A 12,391-nucleotide genomic window follows, 5' to 3' on the forward strand; every position below is an offset into this window, starting at 1 on the left:
GTGAATCACTTTAAGTTGGGGAACAAAATTCACGTGGGTATGACTTCATCTACTTGAAATTATTTTGATCTCTGAAAATCAAAATCTGTTGGTCTCTTGTACAAACGGTGGTCTCAGGTCTCATGTACTGAAATGTTCCTTTACTAGTTAAGACTCTCTGGGGAAGATGGGATAAGCAAGTTGGACGGCATCCATTCATTCTTTGGGTAAAGCACGACCAGTCGCATGGAGAAGCATACAGTAGTCACCCAGGACCATGGGGAATATACAGCAAAGGGTTTGTATCTCCGGCTTCCACAGAGCATGAGAAAAAACACAGCCCAGTTTCCTGTTCTCAGAAGTTCTTAGAATGACAGTGGGAGAAAAAAGGAGGCTTAAATCCAACATCTTCCATCACCTAATGTTTTCTGTTTCCTTTTTCTTGATTCTTCCCCAGAAAGTGGGGGGGGGGGAGGCAAAAACGATATATTCCAGACTCCAACGGCTCCCATCATGATGGTGCATACTGTGGAGAGCTCCGTCTCAGGGCACCTTGGGTGTGAGGATGAATGCCAGCTCCTGCAGTGTCCTGAGGGCGAATGATGCAGGGACATTGGTGAAATATGAGAAGGCCCTGAGAAGAAAGGAACACCTACTAGCCAAGATGAGGGAGTACATACACTGCTTGTTTCTAAGCTACTGAGGTCTCAGCACAGGGTTCTTGTGTTCTAATGAGAATCTGAAGAGCCATCCTACCCGCTGTTTCCCCATGCATGGTGTACTGAGCCCTGCTCCTGCGGGCATACTGTGCCCAGCTCCTGTGCGGCCAGCTTAGCGCACAGGTGGTGAAATGCCATGCCTGTGAAGACTCACAGGATCACTGAGGGATAACCCAGTCAGGGATCAGGGATCACTGAGGGATAGCCCACTCTCTCTGCTTTAGCCTCCTGCCATGCTCCAACTGTTAGTGACGTCATAGCCAAGTCCCACAGTGCTCTGCGGCGCCCAGAGGAAGAAAGTGGAACAGCCCTCCCTACGAAGGACCAACCATTTCTAGCATTTCTTTAATCGCATGTCTTTGAAACTGGCCAGATTTAAGTGACCATCTACCCACATTTCATAAATTCCCTTGCACATAGCAAGTCACTTCAGTCGCCCATGTAGGCACTGCAAATAAAAGGGATCGCTGTGGAGAAGCTGTGGCAGTCCTCACACTCCAAATTCCTTTTATCCAAATCATATCCTAATTAGCATTTATTAGGAATGACAGGGCAGCGTGGTGTGTCTATAACTAGGGGGTGTGTGTGCAGAGGGATCTAGAAAAGCCTCTCGCTTTTAGATGATACAGTCTGCAAAGAGAGAAAACACACAAAGACCTCACAAACAAATCAATGAATCATGTCAGGCCGTGATAAAGACTCTCCGAGGACACAGTTACCCAGCGATGACGTCACAGAAAAGGCAAGAGGGCCTGACAGGGATCTCAGAGGACAGACAGAGTCTCACCAGACCTGACGGAACCGTTCCAGGTGGATGAAGGGTGTGATCGGAGCGGCCTGAGTGGAGTCTGTGGAAACTGGGAAATAGTGGGCCTTAAGCTGGGAATGTGGATTCAGGCCAGAATGTGGAAGGAAACTAAGGCGCTTGGACTTCATCCTAGTGGTAATGAAGAGATAATGAAGATTTTTAATTAAGGGTTTGGCATGATTAAGTGGTGTTTTAGGGAGATTACCGTGGCAGCAGTGAATTGGAGGGGGAGAAACAAGTAAGCGATTAGTTAGGATGCTATTATAATTACCCAGGCTTGAAGCAGCAGGGGTCCAGGGGCAGTGGGAATAGACAGGAAGGGTGGAGAGAGAGAGATAGCAGGACGGGATGCCAGGACAGTCGTGGTGACTCATGGATGTGCCTGACAGAAGGAAGAGGGAGATCAGCCATGGGGGCGAAAGGTGAATGGGAGCGGTGTAGCTGGACTTGAGTGACTACGGGCATGAGCATGCGCAGTGGGCAGCTACATGAAGCTCTAGGACTAAGGCCTTAGAGGGCAGCCAGGATAACCACGTAGGTTGCCACTGGAGCGACCTCTCTATAAGTCAACCTGATTTCTTTCCTCAGGAAGAACTGCAATCCAGTGACTAAGCAGCTAGGATAGAATGTGTGTATTTTGAGACGTGTTTCTACATATCAACAGCAAGGCAAGAGGAATCCAGGTCATTTGTTGAATATTTTAAACTTCCAGAAAATGACTTTTTGATAAATCACCCAAATACTTCAAATAGACATTTTTAAAGGCAAATTTCCCAGAAAGTATTCCCAAATGTTTAAATTTCTTCCTTTTGGGGACCTTGGCCTCGTGGCACGTAATATTGTTCAATTACAGAGTCATTTCCATGTCCAATGTGGCAGGAGCTGTGCTTCCTTCAGGAACTCGGTCACTGCTGCAGGACTCTAGGTACAAGAGCCCTCATAGTCCTCCTCCCCCTCTTTGGTCCCTACCTAATTCTCTTATGCAAATTAGCCGGAAGAGAGTCTTCCAGTGGTTTTTTTTTTTTCTTTTAATCAGGGAAGTGCATTCTTCTAGCAAAAGGAACCCACTAGAAGATGCATAACCGTCCTTTAGTGCATTCCCAGTACTGATGGCATGTGGCCACTTGGAATCCCACCAACCCAGATGCCAACTGGCACCTTGCTTTAAAAGGTACCACACTGTTCATCAGACTGTGGCTGTGGTACTAATGAAATAGCTGTGGACTCACCCAGCTGCTGAAGACTGTCCCGTGGGACTCACAGGTCACTATTTGAGCTTTGCTAAGAATTCAAGCGCCCACACAAGCCAGGTGAATGAGCTTCTGACCGAAAGTCAGAGTGGGGAAGGAATTCTTCTTAAACGTTGAAAATAAATACTGGAAAAGGTTTAGCTTCACATCGAGAAAGGAAGTATCCGCATACACCTCTGCACAGTGCTTGGTCTTCTATGAGGCTCCCAGGAGGGGTTTGGAACTTCTAGATATTTCATTTCTAAAATTAATTTATTATTACGTGTGTGTGTGTGTGCGTGTGTGTGTGTGTGTGTGTGTGCGTGTGCCTGCATGCGTTTATGTGTGCCATAGATGTATAGGAATCAGCCAAGGCCAGAAGAAATGATCATATGCCCCAAAACTGGAGTTAAACACTGTTAGAAGCTGTCCTGCGGAGGCCAGGAGCTATAAACTCAGGTCCTCTGCAAGAGTTGCTGACTCTCTTTACCGCTGAATCATCTCTTCAGCCCCCATCTAGAGATTTTGAATACGGGGTTCAGCTGTGAATTTAGGAAGTCCATGGTATTTTTTTAGTGTGGAGGTCTGGAGAGCAGGATCCATAGCTGGAGGAGTTATGATCACCTTTCCTGACTGCCATGTGCCTGCGGGTACTTTAAGGTTTACTTCACTGGTCCAGTCTGCCCTGCCCTCATCCAGAGGCACAGTCCCTAGACTGATTCAGGAGGCACAGTCAACAGCCTGAACCATCTCTAGTTAGGGATGGGCAGGGGCCGGGTGGAGTTTGCTGAGATATCCCACCCTAACCACTCCTCACATGTGTCAGTGGAGCAAAGATTCTGACTCCCCAGTTCCATGTCTTAAGTTGACACCGTTAACCAAGAATCCTGCTATGAATCGTGCTTTGTACAAAACGGACAGTTTTTTTATTATATCACCAGGAAGTTCCAGCAACCCAGGCAGGATCAGCTTGGCGGAGAGCATCTCCTCTTTCACCCTCTGTAGGGTTATGGGGAAAGCTCTGGTTTTCAACGTGGGCCACTACAATCTGGTGAACGCCACAAGTCCTGCCGAGCCTGGGATTGCATGCCTTTTGATTAATACAGGTATATACTGAGCATTGTCCTGTGGATCTGCCACTCAGTTAAAAAGATCCCCTCAGACCTCTGCAGAATGACCTCAGAACTCGATTTAAAGCCCTTAATAGCAAATAAATGCTCAGAAAGAAAGAGGGAAATCCACAGAAATACGTATTTTTATTTTTACTGAGTTGGTTAAGAAATAATTGTTGATGTACCAAAAATTTTAGTTATTCCACATTAAGTTCAATTTTAGTACTAAGGTCCTTCCACCTGTATTTGCCGTAGCTTGCTACATTCCTAAGGACTATATAAGGAAACATTGCATGGGCCAGCAAGAGATGGCTCAGAGAGGAAAGGCGTGCCCCCCAAACCAGTGCTCTGAGCTCTGTTCCAGGGAAGCACCTCATGGAATGAGAAGGCCCACCACACAAGCTGTCCTTTGACCTCCTCATCTGTACCATGGCTCGTGTCCTCTCTCACTGCCACAAAACAAATAAATGTGACAATCATAGAAGAAAGGGGACACTGTGCAAAGAAATTTAATCTCGGCCCATTCGAAGCAACCTGACTTGATAGTTTGGTCTTAGTTTTCCTTCAGGAAAAAAAATACAAAGGTCAAAAACTAATCTTTTCCCAGTTGTTCTCGGTTGAGAGTGAATTCCGAATTTCCCTTTTATTAATATGTTGCCCTTTATTGTGTGTCAGAGTGGAAGCGGTGGAGGCCGGACTGTGACCGTGATGTATGACTTTCCTGCTCTTCCTTCTCCTGTTGAGTGATTATCATTTCACAAAAGTTCCCTCTGAAAGGGAGGAACGTGCTTTTAAACCACACGGTTCCCAGTGAACCACCTCTGCCAAGGTGATTAGTCATCCTCCCAGCCACAAGCTTGGGAGTCCACAGGACCCAGGCTCTCCAAACCGTTCGAGTTTTATCACACACTAAACAGAACACGCAGGGTCTGAGATCCACGAAACAGGAGCAGAAAGGACGGCTCAGTGGCCAAGGGCTGCTCTTCCAGAAGTCTCAGGTTCAGTTCCCAGCACCCACACGGTGGTGGCTCACATTCATCTGTAACTCCATTTTCAGGGGACCCAACAACCTCTTCTTGAGTCTGCAGGCACCAGGCATGCTAATGGTTCACAGACATACATGCAGGCAGAATACCCATACACATAAAAAAAATAAAAAATTTAAAAAGCTACGGACTATCTCCTATTTGATTAGATTTCAGGAGAAGAGGAGGGGAGCACTAGTCAGCCTCTGTGGTGAGGGCTTTCCTTAGTGAAGCCTCTGGGTATTGATGGAGCCTCTATATCTTAATGGCATGGTCGCTACTCTTCCAATTTAATATCAACAAATTATACAAGTGCTGGGAAGGGCCAGCTATCATATTTCATCAACTGCACCTGGAACAAACTACTTCAGATTCATGAACCTGGAAACTAGTTCTTTCTCTGAGAATGGTGGTGACCAAGGCTGAAGCATGGAGTATGTGGGTCAGAGAAGAAACTTATAAGTGCGAAATCAGTGGCTACTGGCCACCCTAGTAGCCTATAAAGTTGCCCTATGGTCTTCAGTTATGAGTCGCTCTGCACCTGTAGGTGTGAAGGGGAAGAATGCCATAGTGGTTAAAATGGTAGACTGTCAAGGTTTCCCTCTCAGCTTCAGAAACCAGCCAGGACCCGGGGCTAAGCAGGTTACGACTACGAAGTTCACTCTGTCTGTCATTGTTTCCCCAGCCTGGAAGCAGATGTATTTCTTCATATTTATAGACCATTACTGGGTGCTCCAAGCACAGTGGAGACTGAGACAGACATTTCTGTTCCTATAGAGCTCCGTGGTTATAGAGGGAGAAGGAGCGAGAGATGGCTTGAGATGCATGCAACAGTAATAAGTGCAGGAAATGGGATTAAAATCGGTTGATGTGGAAGTCAGCGAAGGGTCCTCAAGAGGATTCACCCCAGAGATCTCGCATCCAGCAGGAACCTGGAAGCACAGGTTGTCAGACCAGAAACCTGCACTTAGACAAATCGAGAATAAACTTCTCTGCCACAAGTTTTTCTGTTTGGCAACAGGGAAGAGTCCTCAGTCTTGGTTGTGGTTTTCCATGTGCAAACGTGTTTCACGACATTATCACAGTGCCCATCCTCACATAACTCAAGTGAGAAGAGTGAAGAGTCCTCCAAGCCCTTCCAAATCAAGGACTAGCCTTAGCCTTACGCATGCAGTCGTAAACCATGTAAATACTTGCCACCAAGGACAAACCGAGCCTATCCACCACTATATCTTCAGCCATATCCCCCAGTGCCCCAGTTAAGTCTCATGCCACCAGAGACAAGGCAGGACAGCCAAAAGGTGGAAAGCACCTCCTTAGCCAGCTGTCAAAGTCTTATTTTGACTCACTTAACACGTACAGAGTCGTGTGAGGCCACGGATCCTTGTTAGACTCTCTCTCTTGTGTGGCCAGGAAGAGCTCTGTACCTCAGTGGGACTATAAACTCCATTGGCCTCACGCTAAATCTGTCCCTGGGTTCCAGGATGAGTGAGAGTCCAGGAAATCAAGGCAACAGAAGAAATTAGCTCTGTCGAGGATCCCGAGTTTGACTGCATAGGCTGTGCACTGAAAAATCCTGGAGCACCGCTTAAAGCAGCAGTTGTCAACCTTCCTAATGATGCAATCCTTTAAGACAGTTCTGCAGGCTGCGGTGACCCCCAACCATAAAATTATTTTCGTGGATACCTCATAACTGTAACGTTGCTACTGCTATGAATTGTAACGTAAATATCTGATATTCAGGATACCTGTTGTGCAACCCCTGAGGCCAGGTCATTTGACCCCAAGGGGATCACAACCACAGGTTGAAAACGACTGGATTAATGTGCAGTCACTAGTAGCAGTCCTGTGTAATGGTGTGTGTGGGGGGGGGGGGAGAGAGAAAGAGAGGGGGGAAGGGGAGGGGAGGGGAGAGGAGAGGAGAGGGGAGGGGAGGGGAGGGGAGAGAGAGGAGGGGAGGGGAGAGAGGAGGGGAGAGAGAGGAGGGGAGGGGAGAGAGGAGGGGAGAGGGAGAGGGAGAGGGAGAGAAGGGGGGGAGGAGGGGAGAGGGAGAGGGGGAGGGGGAGAGAGAGAGAGAGAGGGAGGGGGAGGAGGGGGAGGGAAGAGGGAGAAAGGGAGAGAGGGAGAGGGAGAGAAGGGGGGAAAGGGGAGAGGGAGAGAGAGGGAGAGAGGGGGAGGAGGGGGAGGGGAGGGGGAAAGGGAGAGGGAGAGGGAGAGGGAGAGACCATTAGCCAAACGATGTGTAATCAAAGGCAAGCTTTAGACATTGTGTTAAAAATATTTCAGCAAACTATTGCAATACTCACTAAAAAGAACGGGAAGTAGGGATTGGGGCCATATTTATGTGAACAGTTTGTTTCCAAGCCTGTGGGAAGGCGTGTGAGACACTAAAGAATATTTTAATACCTTCAGACATGAAACAAGAAAGAAGGAACCAAAATTAACATGGACAAGAGTACATGGTACTGAGCGAAACCATCTTTGAACAGGTAAGTAAGCTGTAGCGGGCGAGAGGACAGGTTGTCACAGGAGCGTGCGAGAGCCCACTGCTTGTCCTAAGGAGGACATTGTCTACGTGAACAACTCACTTGGGGTCATTCAATGCAACCAAAAAACTGAGTACGTATGCATAGATACCTTGCCTTGATATTCAAGAGCTTCTACCAGAGAACAGACTGTCTTTGGTGTGACTGATAATTTCGCTGAGGTCATAGTTACTTTAATGTGTCAACATAGGCAGTCTGAAAGGAGGTCACGGATCAGCTGGTCGAGGACTTGCTAGCATGCATAACACCCTGATTTTACTCTTCAGCACCCAAACCAAGCAGGCGTGTTTTACGAGTGCCCAAGCTGGAGGTGAGGCAGGGGGATCAAGGCTATCCGTAGCTACATAGTGAGTTTGAGGTATCTTGGGATCCTTCAGACCCTGTCTAAAAAGCAAATGAAAAACCAAAACAACAAAGCAAAAACAACATTGGCTGGGCTATAACAGCCTGTTGTTGACTAAACAGGAAACAAATTCCAAGGTTTTTTGTAGCTGTGGTAAACAATGGTATTCATTTGACTTGGAGTAAGAGAGATGACCCTTCGACCATTGAGAATGTGTCTACACGTATTAGAAGCCAACATTGCAGCTCCTTAGAGAGACACTTTGTGGCCGCCTACAAACATGAATCAACTCCATAAAATAAAAGCAATCAATTTTCATTTAAGTGTCAATATTACTAACTTATGCAGAAAATATATATATAAATAAAGAACAATAAATAAAGATAAAACACGGGCAAATAAAAATAACAGATTTGAAGTGAACTTCTTGCTTCCTTCTGACCATTAGGGACTTGAGAGGGCTCATTGGGGTTAAAGCAGTTATGAATGGAATGATCCGTACACCTGTGTGGCTTCATCACTGAAATCAATCTCTTTTTTTTTGTGGGCCTACTATGCACCAACCACTTCTCTAGATACTGAGAGGAGCACACCAGGACCTATACTTGAGCTCTACTAAAACTCCCTCCTTGACAGCAAAGGTGGAAGGCCATGTCCTCCAAAGAGAGCGCACTTAGAAATCAAAAACAGCTTTCATAAGGAATGGCTGAGTGAGCAGAGTGTATTCACCCTGAGAGAGAACAGATTGAAGGAGAACATGAAACTGGCTTCCAAAGCCGTTTAGGAGGGAGGGTCGTTTTCATTCTCCACTGCTCCCCGGAGCGGAGAGGAGCTGAGCTAGCAGTAAAGGGTCGCCAGCATAAGGAGGTGGATCTGGGCTCCCATGAAAGGCAGGCAGAAAACTCACATTACCATGCACCTGCTCGGCACAGATGCTGCTAGGCATTTATACTGGCCTCATCCCACGGAACCCTCACTACATCCCCATGAGCTGCAACGAGCAGTCTTCGTTTCAAAGAAGAGGAAGTGGGAGCTTGGTAGAGTTGTGTGCCTGCTCACAAGGTCACACAATGGACATACTTCATGGCATGGTGACACGCGTCAGCTGGCTCTCCACTCCTACCACTGAACCACTGTCTTCCCAATTCCAGTGCTTTCCAAAATGTTTACATTTGTGGGGGTTGGAGGTGTGCACTTGCACGGTAGACAGGCAACGGTAGATTAGCCGCCCTAAGTTGCTTTCCAGAGAGGCTGTCTGGCATGCACAAAGTCCTCTCCCATTGCAATACTGTATGTGGCTCACTGTGCAACAAAACTTCTCCTGGGGGGGATGTTACACTATTCACCCTAGATAAGAAGCCTATGACAGACCAAAGTATGGATACCACTAAGTCCGATTTGGTAACCCACGAGTTCTATTGGGGTTACTTACATAGAAGGAGCATTGTGAGGTGTCTTAGTCAGGGTTTCTATTCCTGCACAAAACATCATGCCAGTTGGGGAAGCAAGTTGGAAAGGAAAGGGTTTATTCAGCTTACACTTCCACATTGCTGTTCATCACCAAAGGAAGTCAGGACCAGAACTCACATAGGGCAGGAACTTGGAGGCAGGAGCTGATGCAGAGGCCATGAAGGAGTGCTGCTTACTGGCTTGCTTCCCCTGGCTTGTTCAGCTTGCTTTCTTATAGAACCCAGGACTACCAGCCCATGGATGGCACCACCCACAACGAACCCTCACACCCTTGATCACTAATTGAGAAAATGCCTTACAGTTGGATTTCATGGAGGCATTTCCTCAAGGGAGGCGCCTTTCTGTGATAACTCCAGCTTGTGTCAAGTTGACACACAAAACCAGCCAGTATATGAGGATTCCTTACAGAAGCAGAAATGACACAGAGAGCTGCATCACCAAGACCCACCCCAGCATGAGTGACAGATCACAAAATATGGGAGCCTAGAGCTTGCTGCACAGCCTACAGGCAGCTCACAGGTTAGAGGGTGTACTTTCCTGATGTTGCGGATCTAAACTTCTTTCAGACAGTTTAGCTAGTTCCAGCTTCTTCCGGGCAGCCAGTCTGATCTCAGAGTCCTTTTTTTGCAGGTTGTCTTGTCAGCCAGTGTTCTTTGTAGCTAGGCTCTTCTGAGGAGAACGCTGGGCAGCTTTATTGCTTACGCTGGGAAGGAGGGGCCTAGAGGATCTTCTGGTCAGTTTCAGGAACTTCCTGAAGCTGTTCTGAGTTGGTTACCTTCCTACTTAAGGAGCTTCTCTGCAGGATGAAGTGTTTTCATCTTAGGGGAAACTATTATGCAACATCCCATAAAAAGGCATAAATAGGAAGAATGAAATCACAAAGAATTCAGATGTTGTATGAGTCAGATGGAATGATGTGTGTGCACAATGTAGCCATCCACACTGACACTACCCAGCAAATCCTGAGGCTAAGAGCTCTGCCAAGTACATGCTGGAGTTCTTGCCTGGTCTCTTTGATGTTCACAGTTTTGTGTACAAGATTTAAGGGCCAGTCCTAACCTACCTGAAACCCCAGGTTTCATCTTTCTTCTTATTTAATACGCATGTATTCAGCCCTTTAGTAGAAACGTAGTGGGCAGTTTCTGTGTGCCAGCCATGCTGCAAGCGTTGGAGATACAGCAGTAAACAAATGGCTGGAGATGCCCTCTTTGTGGTGCTTGTTTTGGCGACTATAACAGAAAATATTTATATTGTATTGTATTATATTATATATATTATGCTATAATATATTATATTACATTTGAAAATGAAAAATTCTATGAAGAGAAATAAAGTGTGGAAGACAGATAGGGAGACCTGGAAATCTGGGAGATATAATTTTCTTTCTTAATTTTATTAAGGTTTATTTAATTTTTTATTTTATGGTATTTTGCCTGCATGTATGTCTGTGTGCCGTGCATGTGAAATGTCAGAAAAGCCCAGAAGAGGGAGGCAGATCTCCTGGAACTACAGTTACTGATATTTGTTAGCCACCATTTGGGTTGTGGAAACCAAACTCAGGTCCTTTGGAAGAGCACCCAGTGCTTTTAAGTTCTGAGCCATCCCTCCAGCCCCAAGATGTAATTTTTCTTTCTTGAGACAGGGTCTCCTTATTATGTAGCTCTAGCTTTGTTTGAACTAGCCATGTACATCATGCCAACCTTGAACCACCAGAGAGCCTTCTACCTCTGTCTCCCAAGCTCTGAGATTAGGTGCAAGGGCTACCAAACCTGCTCCAAGATGCTATTTTTCAACAAATGACCGGGGAGTCTTGCTGTGAAGGTAGAAACACAGATCAGCTGCGAGGGGATGAGTCAGACAGAAGGGGAGGGATGCAGACTCAGCGTCGAGGAAGAACAGGGATCAGAAGACAATGTGCTTGTGTTTGGGCAGCAGCAAGGACGCTAGTGTGTCGCAGAAGGCTTGGACAATGAGGATTATGTAAAGCAGATCAGGCCTTATGAGGATGCGGGTGGCTCTACTATAAGATAAGAAGCCATGGCTGGAAAAGATCGAGTGTGTAAATAGGGAGAGAAACTTGGGAGCCTGTGGCAAACAGAGGCGTCTCCCTAACATGCCCATACTCTGATAGCTAGGTGTGTGACTGTTGTGCTCCATGACAAACAAGGCTTTGCGCGTATGGATAAGGTCCTGACTTCTGAAGAGAGGGAGTGTCCTAGATGGCCAGGAGGGATCTGATCAATATACGAGGGCCTTTGAGGGCAGGGGGTTTTCTTTGGCTCAGTCAGAGAGATGGAGGAGGAAAGGCCTGAGAGAGGCAGGAATGAGGAAGTCCTGGAAGCCTGCAACTTTGGCTATTGTTGCCTTGGAGGGTAGGCCCATGAAGCAGGAAGAGGTAGCCCCCAAGCGCTGGGAGCAGCTCCGGGTTGACATCCCTCGTGACAAGGCAGCACCCTATTCTCTAACCTCAGGTGACTGAATTCAGCCAACTCCCAAAGGCATTCCAAAGGACACTCCAAAGGTCAGGTGAAAGGTCAGCCGAGCTCAACCCTTGACTTTCGCTTTTGAGACTAAGCCAAGGGCGCAACCCGCACCATAACGCCTATCTGGAGCCTACAGCTCTGAGAGCTCAAATGGGCGTCATTCAAGCCACTGCCTTCGAAATATTAACCAGTAACAGGACTAACAAAGCCACCAAGAAAGCATAGACAGAGCGAAGGAGATGCTAAAGAACTGAGTCCTGGCCGAGTATTAAAGCCCACAGAAAGAGGAGGCAGTGAGAAAATTAGGAGGAAGCAGTTGAGAGGACTGAAGGAGGATGACTAAAGTCAGTGGGGAGCCAGAAAGCACAGGCCCAGTGATGAGAAGTGGAAAGGTGATGTCAGAGGAGGGCAACCCACACAAGAGGATGTATAAGAAAGAAGATGACACAGAAGCAAAGATGGCCAACATGGACTTCTTACAGTATGGAAGACATTTATTGTAGGAAGAGCCTAGATGTGAGGTGGTAACTGGAGGAAGAAGCCAGTGAGGTGTTGGGGTTTTTGCTGTTTCTTTCGGTTTTTTTTGTTTGTTTGTTTGTCTGTTTTTTTGTGTGTTTTTTTTGGGGGGGTGTTGGTTTTTTTGTTTGTTTGTTTGTTTGTTTTAAAGAGGAAATAAC

At 46.8% G+C, this 12,391-nt stretch overlaps 1 long non-coding RNA gene across 1 annotated transcript; it reads left to right on the forward strand.

The window, feature by feature from the left end:
* Positions 1-1,490: 1,490 nt before the first annotated feature.
* Positions 1,491-3,761, forward strand: LOC110308855 (uncharacterized). Its single transcript, XR_002379614.1, has 3 exons — positions 1,491-1,641; positions 2,095-2,189; positions 3,677-3,761. It is a non-coding gene; the product is annotated as an uncharacterized LOC110308855 (long non-coding RNA).
* The last annotated feature ends 8,630 nt before the right edge of the window (positions 3,762-12,391 follow it).

Source organism: Mus caroli, unplaced genomic scaffold, assembly GCF_978045245.1.
Source record: "Mus caroli unplaced genomic scaffold, Mus_caroli_1 scaffold_12, whole genome shotgun sequence".
In the NCBI taxonomy this organism is placed as follows: domain Eukaryota; kingdom Metazoa; phylum Chordata; class Mammalia; order Rodentia; family Muridae; genus Mus; species Mus caroli.